Source organism: Saccostrea cucullata, unplaced genomic scaffold (genome assembly GCF_032062105.1).
Source record: "Saccostrea cucullata isolate Sc308-1 unplaced genomic scaffold, CSIRO_AGI_Scuc_v1 ctg47, whole genome shotgun sequence".
NCBI classification, from domain to species: Eukaryota; Metazoa; Mollusca; class Bivalvia; order Ostreida; family Ostreidae; genus Saccostrea; species Saccostrea cuccullata.
In genome coordinates this window covers 346,142-364,388 of record NW_026936653.1, presented here as the reverse complement: position 1 = coordinate 364,388, position 18,247 = coordinate 346,142, and the positions used below count along the sequence as shown (strand labels likewise).

General features: G+C 32.7%; 1 pseudogene; it reads right to left on the bottom strand.

The window, feature by feature from the left end:
• Positions 1-781: 781 nt before the first annotated feature.
• On the bottom strand, positions 782-13,990 carry LOC134246141 (uncharacterized; annotated as a pseudogene).
• Between the last annotated feature and the right edge of the window lie 4,257 nt (positions 13,991-18,247).

Sequence of the window (18,247 nt, the reverse complement as noted above, 5' to 3'; positions counted from 1 at the left end):
TTCGTTATGACCATATAAGAAATTCATGAAATTTATATAGCTGGGGATCCAAGATAACTTCGCTATATCCGTGAATTCGCAATATCCGTGTTCGTACTAAACGAGTTTTACTGTATATTCATTTTGATCTGCCCTTCATCCAGAAAATTGAAGCAAGTTGTAAGAGTGCTCTCCCTTGATGCATCATCCATGTTTGGTTTAGGGAAAGGTTGACTTGAGGGATACTTTCCACTAGAGAGAATATTCTCCAAAAATTTTTAAATGGTCACTCATCTGGATAATTTAGGTCTGATCTAGCATCTGAAGTAAACCTGGCAGATATATATTATCCTTGTAAGTTTGCTCAATAGAGGATTTGATGTTACTTGGACTTGGAAAATGAAGACTGCTCTTAGAACTTTGCCTGCTCCAATAACATTAACCTTTGACAAGTGAAGCATTCGAAATCTGGACTGGTACAATGAAACACTTCGCCTATGCTCCTCTGATCATTATTGGCCACAATAGTACATGTACTTGAAAAGAATCACCTTCAAAAACTTGAACCTGGAATGTGTTTCAAACAAAGAATGAAGGTGATTTAACTTGGCATTTAGCAGGAATCTGCCATTCTGGGTGGCAGTGGGAGTAGATAAAGTGAAAAACATTATTTACTGTATCTGTCACATGAATTTCAGCACCTTTTGATAATTTAGGTTCCTGTGAAATAGGACATTATTGTAAAATAAATTTCTTGCCAAAAATCCCATCTTCCAAAAAAAAAACAAAACCAGAAGCTGTATTATAAATATGTATGTAAGCATTTTATTGCAAAAGTAAGCATTAACAAAGTATACAGTTTTAAAAATTGATCAAAGCATAAATTAGTATAATTTTCAGTCCTACAACCTTGAAATTCAACACAACCGATACTGCAAGGAGTGGACAACCATTTCCCTTCACTTCATAACAACCATATTCACAGAAAATCTATTGATATAAAGCCATGATCATTCTTGACATGTAGACAACACTTCATTTTTTAAACAACAATTTTAAAAAATATTCCTGTGTATAAAAACAAAAAAAAAATCCTTACAATATTTTCTTTGAGCTTCATTTGAAAAACAGGGAAACGTAAACTAACAAAGTGATCACAAGAATAGATGGAATGGTACAGAAGAAAGAAAACAAATAACAGAACAAGATAATGCCGTAAAGGCCTGAGAATACCACTCACTCATCAGTAGATAGTCAAATCCAGGGGCTGGGGTTTCAACATTCTAATCTAACTTGATTGAGCATGCTGTTAAAGACAAACTAGCTTTTCAAATTATCTAAATACATATAAATAGCTATTACCTAGCCTTTACAGTTAGCTTTTACAGTTATTTAAATACATGTAGATTGTAATTGCACTTGTTTTAATAGTTTTTAAGTAAAATTCTACCATGAGAAGTAGGTACATATACATAGATTATCTCAACACACCACTAATGATATCATATATGAATATTAGTATTAAAATGGAAATGTTATGAAGAGTAATATATTAAAGAACAAAGAAAATGGACAACCTCTCATTTATATGTGAAAAAAATATCACTGAAAGCAGAATTCATCTATAGAGAAACAGAAAATCACAATTATTATTCTGAAAATTATATCATTACTTACATAAACCTAAGACTCTAGTTCACAACCGAAAGGAATAACACCTATACTCTAAAATATGTATGAAAATAAACTGTTTTAAAAATATAAATATGAACATAAGGTGGAAAATTGTATTAAAAAAATTTCTCTACATAGTTGGATTACTTAAGAATTCTCTATCTACTACAGCTGTACTATTTAAAGGCAGTGTTTCCCCTATATAAATATATAATGCATACAAGATGAGCTACTTAGCAAAAATAAAGCATAAATTAACTTGGAAATCTTTATCTTTGTTTTTAATAAACCACATCATTTAAATTAAGAATTTCTCTACAGATGTGTTGGATATACAATTACCGGTACTAGAAATTGTGAAAGCGTACTAAATAATAATTTTATAAGTGGCATTATTTTCATTCTATCTACCTGTGCTTATGAAATGAAAATGTCAGCTAAATTCTACTCATATTGATTTGAAAAAAAAATATTTATGCATATTCTTGATTTAATGTACAATGTACATTAAATTTATGAAAATAAATCTAAATATCACTGTGCAGAATCAAGTTGCTTGGGCTGGAATAACTACAGTACAATTAAATCAAAAAGACAACCCATACTCTATTTTCCTTCTGTCTTCATTTTCTTAGACTCGTAATGAAATCAAACAAGAGACATTTCAAATACGTACATGTACTAATGCATTCTGTATTACCAGATATATTTTTGAAATTGCACAGTGACCAACATATAAAAAAAAAAAAAAATTGTATCAACTCTAAGTAAATTTGTTCAAATTTGACTTTAAAACTGCACCATACTTTCTTCTCATTTAATTGTATATAGCACTAATTATTTAAATCAGCACCTGGTGTATCCAAACTGCCCTTGCTGTGTTTTTATCTCATATACAGTACCAGAATAATTCTGGCATTATCATGATTACATAGAACACGATCCTAACAGGATTTACTTCAACAACCACTCAAAAAGCTGCCTCCTTAACAAATCTTAAAAATTTAGAATATAGCAACCTAAGTTAACAACACCTGAAATACATATATACTGCAAAAGGTGCATAACAGATCTTTTCTCAGTCTTCTACAAACAGCCCTTATCAGGTCCTCTTCTTTTATTTATATGCTCTATACTGCTACTTTATTTTATAACACACAGTTTTCACTAGTCATCGTCTTCACTGAGGTAGGGGTTGGAGATCATCTTGATAATGGTTTTCATCATTGCAGCAGCAGCCAGTGAGGCATAGGGTTGCCATTCCTTATTTTTAGATCCATCGTTATAATCTGATATTCCTCTAATAAACATGAAGCTGTCCTTTCTATTGCCTACGATGGATTCTATAACTTGGTCGTATTCGGAATCGAAGCAGGTGATCCCATAGTTAACGGCGAACTCTAGCCTCGTGTTGTCGTATTTTGTGATAGGTCGGCCTGATCCCAGCACCCCAAACCTGACCGTGGGGCATCCCTCCTTCCCCTGAGCTTCCTCTGGTTGATCTGGATGTTGGACTTCAATGACATTCTCTTCCCCTATGGACATGTAGAGTCTGTCCGACTCCTTGGGGGGTCTGTTGAAATCGGCCTCTTGTTTTTCCAGCAGTTCTTGCCCTTCCTTGATGTAGCGTTCCCATGGGGCTTTTTCGGGATGTCGGGTTATCTTTTCCTCAAGCTTTTCAGCCAGACGCTGCAATGACATATCTCGGGGAGACCAGGTCCTCATTTTGTACTGAATATTGCCCTCTTTGTCTTGCAGGATTTGGTCTACATGATAGTAGAAGTATCCCTTGTCATTACAGCGCGATAACACAATGTCTCCCAGCCTGACATGCTTGTAGAAGTTTGTGTAATGTGGCACCCCTCCTGCTACTCCCACCACAAACACATGCTCTATGTTCTGGAATGTACCTGCATAACAATAAATTAATCCATTTAATCATAAATACTACAGATTCATAAACTACTACCAGTACATATGAAGCAGTGATAGGGAAGGGCTTAAGCCATTGAAGTGAAAAATGGCGCATTAAATCAATCAATCAGGGCGACAAGGTGCGCATTCAATTTTTAGCTATGTTATTTGGAAATATTTTGTGTACGACTTTCTTTCTTGTTTTACTTTCATTTTAAATGGGAGCAGTCAATTTAAAACAACAAATCTCATTGGTTGGGCTGCTTAAACGACTGAAACAGCTGGCCTTCCTACATTGAACTCATTAATTAATCTTTAACTGGATGCTTGTCTACTCATTACTACCAAGAGATGAATGGGTCTGCACTATCTACTATATTTTTTTTAAAAAAACATATAAAATACTCTCAGATTTTTTTTTTTGGTTGAGATTTAATGTCCGACAGGTTTTAGTATGTAATTCATATGGACATGCTGATTTAACCCCACCCCATAAAATTAGTTTTTAAATTAATAATATAACATAATATCAGATTAGTCTATTATGGTTAATTTTAATTACTTTTCAAAATTCATTTCAAAACTTAAGCGAACAAGAGCTATTTTTAATCATTCATTTGTATGTGATTTCAGATGTGATTTCACATTGACTTCCATTTACACAGTATGATTTGTCAGACATGAAGTTCATTTATTTCAAATTTTTTTTTGTTTGCATTAAAACAAAATAGTTTAATAGCCATTTGTGTTTTAATAAATCACTTCTTCTTGATATAGTTCTATAATCTTTCTTTCTGTAGTCAATTTCAGTTCTCTCTTCTGTCCAGCCAATAGAAAATATCCTCCCAGGATTTCCCCCACATTTTTATTGCAATAGATAAGATTAATTGATATTAAATTATCTCAGAAGAAGAAGTTCGGTTAATTAAAAAACCTCTCTGTTTTCTCTCATATTTCATATTTGTTAGTCACTTTGTTCTTTCTTGAAATGGCCCTTCAGATTATATTGATGGCCCATTCATTCTCAAGGGATATAGATAACGAAATGGCCCATCTCTCTAAAAATGTTTTCTGACAAAATTGAGCCATAGTCCCATATATTATATTTTGGCCTTAAAAAAATAAGTATTTTCCCAACACTTTTACATTAATCACTTATGAAGGAAATTGATATTTGATGATTTTCAAGTTGATAAAAGCATTGATATGGTGGATGTATTATGAGCCGGAAACGAAAAAGCTAACAGACAGACGGACAGACGGACGGACACGAAGCCTATAACATAATACGTTCTCCAAACATGAAAATTGTAATTTTAATATGAATAAACACGTGACTTACCTTGTTTTAACAGTAACCTAGTGGTGGTGTTTCCAGATGAGATTTGAGCTTTGCTCTGGAAATAACTTCAAAATTAATTACAACAAACCTTTTTTAGGTCGCGTATGCCTTTGAAGTTAAATAAAGACGATAATTCAACTAATTTTCTTTACGTTTTTTCTCGCTTCACACACACTTGTGTTCCCCAATAAATCCTACTGTGTACACATTTTAACGATAGAACGTTCTCTCTACAACAGTATTATCGAGAAGCCATTGCAAGATGCAGAAAAGCTTTTGAAAGATTACGATCGCTCGATTTAGTAAATGTTGTGGCATACAATGTTTAAGAGTATTTCAATGTAGATACATTGAGTATACCTGTGTAATTGCAGTTTTTGTCCCCCGCAGAAAGTGGGGGATATTAATTTTGGTCTGTCTGTCAATCCGTCCATCCAACCATCTGTCTGTCTAGATTACTATATCACATATGGTAATACATTTACTACGATGTATACAAACCTTCTGTTTTGTACTTGACAAATGTTGTTTTGTTGTCCATCATGGCATCCACAGCCAGTTTTTCACAGTAGTTAGCAGTAATTATGGCAATAGTGGGCTGCTGGTTAGCAGCAATAGTTGGCATCTGTTTCACCAACTGTACCTCAGATTCTAAAAGAAGATTGAAAAACCATTAACAACACACAAACATTAAAGCCAAATGAAATTAATGATTCTGTAGTACATGTACAGTAAAGTATGCTTATACTGGATATGTTTACAATGAATTCATGATTACAATGAAGAGATTTCTAAGCATTACAGTTCTGCTGAAGCAAAATTGTTCATCCCTGGCTCTTTGTTTTACTCCATTTCTCAAATCTTCATTTTGGAATTGCAATTCCCTATTATATACCATTTGTATTGCTTACAAGCTTTTATGAACTTTAATAACTACGGTATTCAGGGTACTTTCAAAGTGAAAATAAGAAACCTGTTTTATCATCCTCCAAGACATGTCTGACAACTTTTCCATTCTCCATTTCTCTGACCAGATTTTTGGACTTCAATTCATCCAGCTGTGCAGAAATCATGGCTTCATCTGCTGCTGTAATCCTGTAGTAACGGAATGTTATCATTAATACTATCATGAGTACCTAAGACTAACCGAGTAAATGTAAGGGGAAGAATGGCATTACATGTATTCTGATTAGGGTCTTTGTCTTTCTAATCTAAAGGATAGTTGCAATGATACAATAAATGTAAATTGTTTTCTATTGAAAGACCATTGATATGGGATAGCCATGCATCATGATTTAACTGAATTTAATAGCTCATCAAGTACATATTTAAAACTGACAAACAAAGAACTTCCTCCTTAGAAAGGGATCTATGGGTATGTAAAATGCATCTTCAGCCCAACAAATTATTTTTTTAGTGGAATTTTATGTAGAATCTGCAGAATTTGCTGCTTTTGATCTCTGCATACCTGACTAGATCTTCCACCTCTAAGACATTAGGGTAGGTTGACTCTACATACCTGACTAGATCTTCCACCTCTAAGACATTAGGGTAGGCCGACTCTACATACCTGACTAGATCTTCCACCTCTAAGACATTAGGGTAGGCTGACTCTAACACCTGCAGGATCTTCTCTCTTACTATCTCTTCTATTGGTCGCTTATCTTCCTTTGCTAGTCCTGTAAAATATTCATCCATAATTTAATATGCAAGACATTTCAGGTAAAACATACCCTGTACATTTTATAATCTTAAAATTATTTCTTTATTGATAAATATGAAAATGTGTTTAAGTGCAGTAAATATATCATGAAATCTTTGTAAAAATTTAACAATACCAGTCCATGTACAATACATTAACATGCTAAAACTGATAAAACTAACAACATTTTCACACAGTGGAAAACACTAGCTGTATTCTCTTAAAAGTTTAATCATCTCTTGTTTAACAAGGCACAAAGGTTTCAGGACAACCACCTTCATGCATTATACTCATCACATTCCTTCAAAATAAATATCTCTCTGTATATTTATCAATCATTTTTATCCTTTTCCAAATCTCAAACAAGCAATACTAAAGTCTCTCATTAACAAACAAAATTAATTTTGCAATCAAATATTTTTCAGCACAACAATCAAACTGAAACTGTATTAGAAACAACAGTGACTTTTAATTATTTCTACCTACACTTTAAAAATTCAAAATAAATATCTCTCTGTATATTTATCAAACATTTTGTCTTTTCCAAATCTCAAACAAGCAATACTAAAGTCTAACTCATTAATAAACAAAATTATTTTTTGCAATCAAATGTTTTTCAACACAACAGTCAAACTGTAACTATTAGAAACAATAGTGACTTTAATTATATCTACCTACACTTAAAACTAAATATTAAACCAAAAGCAGATCCTGAACATAAAATAAATCAATCAATTATTGGACTTCAAAATTTATATATTAGCTGCACATATTTAAATGCATAAGGAATAACGGTTGAAGCCAATATCTACGACATGATCTTTGACAGGTAAACAATTAAAGCCTCCCAAAGACAGAGCGAGAGCTTGGGATAAGATTTAATGAAATTTTGTGCAAACAATCAATTATTGTATGAAAAAATCAAAAAAAGAAATGAATCACTTGTAGCAATTTATATGTATTTACGATTTTGATAGTTTTTTACAATACTTTTTCTGATAGTTGTATCCTTTTCTCATGTTTGATGTTACACTGCAGAATTCAAAATTACTTTGATGAAACACATTTTTAACGAATAATTTTATTAGTCGGTATGTCGAAATGCTTGCTGGTTTAATTTTTTTTAATCATTTATCAAAACTGAATTAGGAACAACCAAACTCTGTTATACAGTTAGCCTAAGTTAGGTGGTCTGAACAACACTGTCACCACACCATCACTTACCAAAGTAATCGTCCACATTGGATCCTAGCACAGAGAGTAAATAAATATAGGTCAAATCAGTTAACAAGGTCAGAAAGTCATATCATTTAATAAAGTTAGAAAATAAAATTATTTCATTTATTTGTCAGAATACTGAAATATTCAAATTATATATTTAACATTTCTTGAAAAATAACTTTTCTTTTTCACTATTCAATAAAATAATTTCTGTATATAATATGGGGAAAGACTAAGCTTTTCTACATAAATAATCTGCAACAGGATGTTTCTCTTTATGACCCACACACCCACCCCCCAAAAAATAATTATCTTGAACTTTTTTAATTATAACCTTGAACCTTCTTAATGAACAATCTGAATGAATTTTAAAAATCATCAGTTATTTTTTTTCATTAAAATTTTTATTATTTCTTACAGCCTTATTTGAAAGCAATTACATGCATGACTCTAGTGTAATCATTTTCAAAGGATTAATAGGTCTATATACACCTGTGCATTTTGAAATTCACTATAAAATTTCATAAAATCTACTTTCAACTTAAAGATGATTCATAAGAAGCATGTTAATTTTTTTTTTATCACTCTATGTAGCATTTTATTGTACAAGGTAAAAAAAACTCATTAATAAGTGATTAAATGAGGACAAAATTAATCAAAGATAACAATTATGTAAAAAAAAACCTGGACAAGTATTTGAAGATAATAAAAGAGGGAAAAGTAAAGGCCAAACGTGGAAAAAAAAAATTGAAAGCTAATTCATCACAACCATATAATATATAGTAACAAAAGGAAGTCAACTAATCAAATTATAGCAACCAATCTGAAATCACTCAAAATTCTCCATGCCTTTATCATGTTTATGATGCAGCATACTGTTTTGTTTTTCTTGGTAATTCCTTCTGATAAATCAATATTCAGATAATTGCAATGCAGTGAGACAAAGCTACACCGAACTGTTGCAATATGACAACAATCAATCGCAATAAAATACTGCAGAACACACAAACCCAGGGGGCTTAAATCCTTATTCTGCAAGAAAACTGGCTACATAGCCCATATTCTAACCAAAAAAGTAGCCCCTGCATTTATGGTTCCACAAATCAATGTCATGCCACAATCAGCTGTGACATTAACATGCACAGAACCACAGTGAACTTTACAGATCAATAACACAGAAATGTAGTTGGGAATTGAATTCCAAGTCAGAATATCCCCCATGGTTTTCAATGCATTTCCAGTTAAGTTAATTAACGAATCACCCTTCAGTTACAGACCTGTTTTCACTGTGGTTATATTTTTTTTATCTTACCTACCCATCATAAGCATTTCTGGAGAAATGCCTGAACCTTGAAAAGTGACAATGTACACATTAGACAGTGATTATAAGTGTAGTGAATTTTCACAAAATCACAGAAATTCTGAGTGTGCCCCTAATCTTTTACCACACAAATAAAATCTACAAATGTGGGAGAGAGTGAAATGTAAAGCAAGAAGGATTCTGTGTAACTGAGGTCTCCAGAGGAAAAGAGATAAACCCTCTGACATGCAAGACAAGAAATCACACATATCTACAAATAATACATCCCTGCTGATTTTATTTACCTTCTGAAAACAAACAAGTTTACACATATATTACTTGACGAAATAAAAATATGAATGCATTATACCACTGATCAAACCCCCTAAATTTTAACCATGATTAAACATATTTTTTGTTTGAAATAGGTATGCATTACTTCAAATTATTTTTTAATATTGATACGTACACTTTAATGTTTACCTTGTCTGTCAAACATTTAATGTTTTATTTAGCTCCAATATAAATGTGATGTTGATGTAATCCTGTAAGAAGTTATATTGATATGACCCTGTTTACCTGGAGTAAGTGGGGCCTCCTGTTCTGTCAGTTGTCGGATTTCAAGATCAATCTTTTTCGCCAGCTTGTACTCCGGCTTCTGCATCTGCTTCATGCATTTTTTGATAAAACCAACATAATCTGAAATATAATGAAATACATTTTAAAAAATAAATTTCAATCTTTTTCTAGAGATACCATGACATTTTTCTGATTTTATAACCTTTAATATTGCAGTAATTTATTAATGACTTTTTTCCAGACCCTTTTAATTTACCTCTTGGGAAGTTAGCTGGCTTGACAAGTTCCTTGAAGAACTCGTATGCAGTAGTTACTTGATCTAAGTAATCTGTGTCATCTACATACCAAAATTTCAGTCTTCGACTTTCCTACAAAAATATGTTATTTCTAAGCTTTATTTATATACTTATGATGTAGAGACTTTTATAAGTGTCCATTTTTTACACAACTATATTGTTATTTTAGCAAAATCATTTCCTCCTCAACATGCAATTAAAATGTAGGTTTCCTTAAGATATGATAATTAGTATAAATTTTCAGTTCTTACCACGACTCGTTTTTCTGTTTTCTGGTCGACAAGGAAGCAGTTAAATCCAATCTGTAACTGAGGTCGACCCAGGTCTGTGTCGTCTGGGATCTCTTTATTAATCACCAGACCCTTGTGCTGCCCCCCCGCTACATGGACCGTCTGATCATCGCTCAGGTCCAGCTTCTTACGCTTCTCTATCCTAATGTGTGTTGTGTTCCCCTTCTTGGTGGGGGTCATTACAACTAAAAAAAAAAAATTTTGATTTCAAATGTGACACAATAGTTGGTCTTGATAGGAAATTTACAAAATTGTAGACATAGTTATTTGATTTTGAAAATATACGATCTCTTACTTTGACCAGACCAATTTTAATTTAATTTACAACAAAACAATATTTGTGCAGTAATTAAACAATTAATTTAGTATTATATATTCCTTAGTCCTTACCTTCTTCGTCAGACATTTTCAAACTGCTTTAGCCCCTAAAACACAAAATAATAAAAGGTAAATTTGAAGAAACAAAAGAAATGCTGAATCATTTATCATCTAACACTAGTATAAATCTTTATCAAAGACATCTTAAAGTCTTCTTGTGACAAAGTTGGTTTCAAAAACAGGCATCTTTTTCCAAACTAACTAGTATTATTTTTCTGATGACTTATTTATAATACCGTAATGAAAACATCCAAACACTAGAAGACAAAAATCTTAACAGTTAAATAAAGTGTAAGTATTTATGTTGATTTTCCCATGTTACCAAAAACCTCTGCTGATTCTCAAAATGATCAAACCCCTTCCAGTGTACCAAAAGAATATGATTATACTTTCCACAATGATAATAGTAGTAAATGGTAGACATGCCAAAATATTTCCATAAATTCCGTGTCCTACTCATCAGTCTTGAAATTAGCGCATGCATTTTGGGTATCTACTTGTTGTCAGAAATATGATCAAATACTGTAGACGTACTTTTTTCCGCAGGGTCATAATTCCACGGAATCACAATTTCTATTTAATCCGCAGGTAGAAAATTACATGGATTTCTTAAACTGTCACTATATATGCCTTGCATTAATATTAAGTACGCTTGGACAAATTTCTGCAGAAAATTTGTGACCGTGTACATAGCATAAAATAATACCAAGCAGAAAAAAGTACTTCTACAGTAATTGATTAAAGATTTTCTTCATTGAACATGTTGAAATTGAACTGAGGTGTTCAAGATTCAGAAAATGATTACAATATTTTAATGTGGAGAAATGTAGAAGATTTGAACAGCTTTTGAAAACCATAAATTAAAAGTTTAATATACTGAAAATGCTGAAGTAGTGATGTTCCAATCATCAATTATAATCGAAAATCAGTCGATTGCTGGCATAATCCAAGCGCTCGATTACAAAATTTTTATTCTGATTCATCAGGTTATTTTTTTTTTACTAGCTTAATGATTTTAAAGCTGAATATTCCAGCTACGACTTGTCTATTAACTTTTTTGTGTATCATAATGGTGCAGACGAACAGACATGGTAACAGCGCTCATTTCTGGGTATGGACGTACTTTGGATTATACAAAATGAACGAAGAACCAGTTGGACTAGATAGAATGTTCTATCGTTTAAATGATATTGTCCTACAAACGAGGAATTGTCCCAAAACTCAAATTATTCTAACTACAGCTGGACCACCACAGAAAGTAGTTATTCACCTATTATTACCATTTAATAAACTAAATTGACATAGGGTGAATTCACCATGCATCGTACACATACCTTGCATCGGACAACTTAAGACAATCTCTTTCAATTGATAATTAGTTTCTGTCTTGAAGCTGAAGACTTAAATTTTTTAATGATACATTGTTATTATCATGTTGTGATAAAAATACCCCGAGAATGGCCTTGAAGTTACGTCATATTTTACATCATCAAAGGGGAACAACCAGAAATTTAAGATTTTGCGACTTTTAGAGTTATCGTTCTTAAAATTCGACTTCAACGGAACGAGGCAGACTTTGGTGAATAAAGTCAAAGATTGATAATTTTACATAAATTTTAAAGAAATTTCACTTCAATGTTCGTATAATTCTTTTAAAAGCTGGTTTTCACTAGTATGTTCATTTCTCCGTACATCGGACACAAATTACACTCGGACACTTTCCGATGCAAAGGTATTTACCATTTTCATACAGAACCCAGCTGATAGCTGTTTTTTGCGAAAAAGGAAAATAAAAACTCTATATTTTCAGTCAAAATACAGGTTATCGATGTATGACGTCTGGAATTTGACTCAATTTATCTCTACAAACCAGAGTATGATAAACCATTTATTACCGCATTATAAGCATTTTAAAGCATTTTTAAGGCAGAAATCGTTCTACATTTGTGCAACGATATCGTCAATTAGATTTAAATTGAGGGTTAATTCTTAATAAAAGATAAAAATATATCCATATCAAGGATTTTAAAGCACTTTAATAAAGGTATGAATAAAAAATACCGTCTGATGCATGGTAAACAATGTACGATATATAGTTATTCCTAAAAACTCGATTTTTGAGGATATTTTCTAAATAAAGGGCATATAATTGTGTCCCAAATTGATATTTCAATTACAAACTAAATGTTAAACTCCATTTTGATAATTTTCCGTCGGTAGCGATATCGCTAGAACTTGTTGAAGTACAAGGGTATCCGATGCATGGTGAATTCACCCTACTTTTTAAATATCCGATTAAAATAATTAATTTATAATTAGTTAGTTAAAGTAGCCTGATCATCAACTATGAAATATTTACCGATTCTCATCTCTACACTGAAGTCCAAAATGCATACAATACCCCCTCCCCAAATACACTGCATATAAAATAGATTAAATCTTGTTAAATCAACAAGAAATATTTGTAACTTCATACCTGATGCATTTTGTATAAGAAAATCTGTATTAATTGGGATGACTAGTTGTGCCACATGTGGTTTTCGTCAAAATAAATAAATAGATAAAAATAACATATTAATTTGCTTTATCTTTAAAATTCATATCTTGAATTCTCTACACTGAAGTGCAAAATGCATACAATACCCCCTCCCCAAATACACTGCATATAAAATAGATTAAATCTTGTTAAATCAACAAGAAATATTTGTAACTTCATACCTGATGCATTTTGTATAAGAAAATCTGTATTAATTGGGATGACTAGTTGTGCCACATGTGGTTTTCGTCAAAATAAATAAATAGATAAAAGTAACATATTAATTTGCTTTATCTTTAAAATTCATATCTTGAATTCTCTGTTAATATTACATATGTAGCATTATGATGGAAGCTGTACACTGTACCGTACAATGTTTCTATTTTAATCGAGTTCACCTGAAATACAGGTATGGGAAGTGACTCACCTCAACTGCACCCGTGAGCTCATGAACTTCAACTGTAAACATAAACAATTGAATTTGATTTAACACACTCACAATATTGCGTACATTTACCAAAGTGTAAGTTAATACCAGAATACAGCGGTCTTAGGGCAGAGCTTTCCAATATTCCACCTAATTCATGTAAAGAATATACTTTTGTAACTAAAATGCTCCTGATCAACATTCTCCTGTATTATCTTACCTTTCTTATTCCAGTTTTATTTGTTTTTATCTGTCTATCTCCGTTACTTTTTAATACAACACAACCCTCTTATCTTTTTTACAGAAATGTCCCTCTGGCGTCGGCCATACTTGATACTATGATTGAGCATGCGCAGAGAATTTTTCTCATTTTTTTCTTTGGCGGGAAATTCAAAAATCATTCAAGCAGCTCCAGTGAAAATGTAAAGTTAGTATACTGTGTTTGAGAAAATCTTTTATCTAAAAATGTGTCCTATATTCTTTTATTACCCTCCTTTCCCTAGCCGTAGCAACAAAACTTATTTAAAAATATATTTTATTTCCATCAAGTTTAGTAAATCAAACTTATGCAGTTAATTGGCAATAAAAGAACCCTCTATGGACGTTAAGACAGAATTTGACATAGATCTAGCAGACAGCAGCTAAGGTGATTCTCACTTGGTCTTTCGCTGAAAATTCATTATGTTAATAAGGTAAGCTTTGATCGAATGAATCTTATTTAAACCACACATAAGGGCATTTTAAGATTTTTTCCTCTCTAAACTTCATAGAGTGGTCCCATCCAAATCTCCCCTTGAGAGAGTGTACGAACGAAGCTAACTCCCTTTAAATTGTCTTTGATGCTTTCGATGCATGGATGACACAGAGACGTAGTAATTTTTTTGGGGGGGTGGGGGGTGGGGTGGGGGGTCTTAAAATGTGAAATCGACATGCACACGACAGAAGGACACTTTAAAGAGTTAACTTTAGAATTTTTCTTCAACAAGTAGATATGCATATATAATATTTCAACTAAACATAAAGTATGCTTCTATGCAATGCAATCAGCATCTACAGACGACCTTATCTTTAGAAGAAATATAACTTTCAGACAGAGATATAAATAATCTTAATGTGCATGACACATAAAGATAATTTAGCTATAAAGTCAGTATAAGCGCAGGCATGATACAGCTATAGGTGTGATAAATTCATCCCACGCGCGAGATTCGTTAGAGTTGATGTACCATCGCATGTGAAATTGCGAACATGGTGAAGGTCCGTCTTTGCTGCTACAAACTGAAAACAAAAGGTTTTGACCTTAAGGATTTCGGATCCTCAGCAAAGAATGATAACTCTCAAAATTATTGATATTTAATTTAAAAAGTCTAAAAATTGAGCTTGAATTTTTTTCGTGCAGACATTCTCATTATATGTTTCTCAGTATGATTCAAGCTTTTTTGAAGTCTTAGAAAGGATCTTATAGAAATTGGACATTCGACCCCATGAAGTACAAAATTTAAAAAAAAAGTATTTTTGCAGGAGTGATCAAATTTCCTTTAATTAATCTAACCATACATATGCAAGTATCGATATTAGCATGATACGAAATAATGCGTCTGTCTAGCTGTCTGTCTGTGTCTGTCCGTCTCTCTGTTTGTCTGTTTGTCCGCAAAAACTTGAACCTTGCCCATAACTTTCGATTAAGTCCTTGGCTACAACTTTTAAACGGTAGCTACCAGGACCTTTATATTTCACATACATGTATGTATTCTTTGTGCCAAGTTTGTGGCAAGTCCTTTCATTTGATACCAACAAATTTAACCCTTTTTCCTTGACCTTGTAGATTTCCGTACTTATAAAAAAAACTTTAACCTTGGCCATAGCTTTTGAATGGTAAGGGTTAGGGTTTTCATACTTCACATATGTAATCCTTGTGAGAAGACCTTTCACTGGACACCAAGAACTTTGACCATTTGACCTTGACCTTGGAGTTTGACCTACTCACGAAATAACTTTTACCTTGACCATAACTTTTGAACGGTTTGGGTTAGGGTTTTCATCCTTCACATATGTATTACTTGTGACAGAACCTTTCTTAAGAAACCAACAACTTAGACCCTTTGACCTTGGAGTTTGTTGTACCTATCAAAAATTTATCCTCGGCCATAACTTTTGAGCAGTTGATGCTAAGGATTTCACATTTTAAAATCGTATTTCTTGTGAGAAGACCCTACTTTGGACAATAATACATGTATATTTAATTTGCATTTAAGAAAAGTTTAATCTTCGCTATGTTGCAATAACGGGGTCATCAGTGTTTCACAAACATGTCTCGTTCCTTATACTGAGAAGAGATAGGGCTTTCATATTTGCATCGTCGGAACCCACGGGTTTTCTCTTCGTTACACTACCATTATGTGGACAATTATGAATGCAAAATATACAGATCAAAAGCAAAATATACAAATATAGTGTACACATGCCTAGTGTAAAGTTTAAGCAGTATATAATTTAAAAAGTTCATAAAGAAATTCCTGCCGCTTGGCTATAAGAATGTCAGTTGGCTATAGGAACGCTACCAGACTACACAAAGACCATTTGGCAATACTTCGACCCCTTGGCTTCTCCAAAGCCACTTGCTAATACCTGCCACTTGGCAATACCAAAGGCCAAAGGGTATTTCTAGCCACTTGGCTAAACAGACGCAACTTGGTAACTCGATAAGCTTTATATACAAATGCCACTTGGCTTCTAAAGCCACTTGTCTATACCCGTCAACTGGGTAAACGTAAGGTTTTGTTATTTGACAAATTCAAGAAAATACACTTGTCATTAACTCGTCATCAACTTACATTCCTCGCTGTCAGAATATACCATATTCTATTTATTGGACATTAGTGTTACGCCTTAAGCTACTAGCCATGTGTCTACTTATACATGTATAATCCTTGTATTAAAAATAATTCAGTGGCTTGAACCCTGGCAACAATATGTTTCTGATAATTTCCAAACATATTTTGCTCGTCTTAAAAAAAAACTATTGTTTTTGTTGTATTTATATTTATATAACATCATTTGTTGTAAAACTGTTTAATCAAATAACCCGTTAATTACATTATTTACAATTAATTATTGATTTAAACAATAGAGCGAAAGGGAGATAACTCTAAACTGTTTCATTTCCAGAAGCTTCTGTCAATATTGAGATCGGTGATTGACGAAAACAACTTGCACTTTTCGCTTTTTAATCGGTTATCACAACTAATTATTATTTCTTCGATATCATTTGAAATAAGTTTTGATTGAAGTGATGACATTTTATTAAATAAATAATCGATTGTTTGTTGTCAGTTTCATTAAAATTTGCCAGTAGCTTAGATCCGCCAAACGGAAACGCCACCATACTCACGTTGATGCTATTTCATGGCTGTTTTCAGAAAATTGAAGAAGACTTTTAATTTTATGTACGAAACTTACCATCCGAGTGAAATCTAAATATAGTTTACGGACATCATCTTGTATGTAGTGTATCATTAGAAGAGTAAGAACTCTGGTGCACCCGTTTCGGAGTTTATTTGCAAAATTTATTAATTTATAAGTATAAATATGTATTTTTAAAAAAGAATTTAACTAAATACAGTGTAGAAGAATCTAATAAGTATTAAAAGTGTAGAAGTACCGAATAAGTATTAAAAAACGTAATTTTCTCTAAATGCCTGGATACCTAGATGATTTTTATGCCCCCGTAATCGAAGATTCGGGGCTATAAAGTTTTTGTCGTACGTGTCCGTCCGACTGTCTGTTTGTCCGCACAAACATTAACCTGCCCATAGCTTTTGATTTAGTGGGGCTATGACTTTCATATTTTACTTGTATATTCTTTGTGACAAGACTTTCTTTGGGTACCACAAAATTTGACCTTGACCTTGGAGTTTGATCCACTTTTCCACAAAAATTCCAAACTTTTACTTTGGCCATAACTTTTGAACGGTAAATACTATGACTTTCATAATTCACATATGTATTGTTTGCGGCAAGACCTTTCATAACAAAGACTTGGGAGATTTCTGTACTTATGAAAAAACTTTAACATAGGCCATTACTTTTGTGTGAAGACCTTTCATTGGATACCAAGAACTTTGACCCTTTGACCTTCTTTTAAAAAACAAACCTTGACTAAATTTTTTAAGGCTTTCATACTTCACATATTTAATCCTTGTGACAAAACCTTTCATTGGATATCAAGAACTTTGACCCCTTGACCTACTTTTTAAAAACTTTAACCTTGGCCGTAACTTTTGAACGGTTAGGACTAGGGCTTTCATACTTTGACCTAGACTTGGAAGATTTCTGTACTTATGAAAAAACTTTAACATTGGCCATAACTTTTGAATGGTAAGGAGAAGGCCGAAGGCAACAGATTCCCAGGTCTTCCCCACTATTGGAAATGTTCAATGAAGCTTGCCCCCCCCACACACACGCTTTTTGCTAAAAGAAACAGGTATAAGGGTGATGTAGTATTGTATGCAAAAAATTGGTACTGAAAAAAGTTGACAATGAAAAAGCCCCCCCCTCCCCCCATAAAATAGGATTATTGTTTCGCCAATCCCCCCTCCCTTTTTTTGGC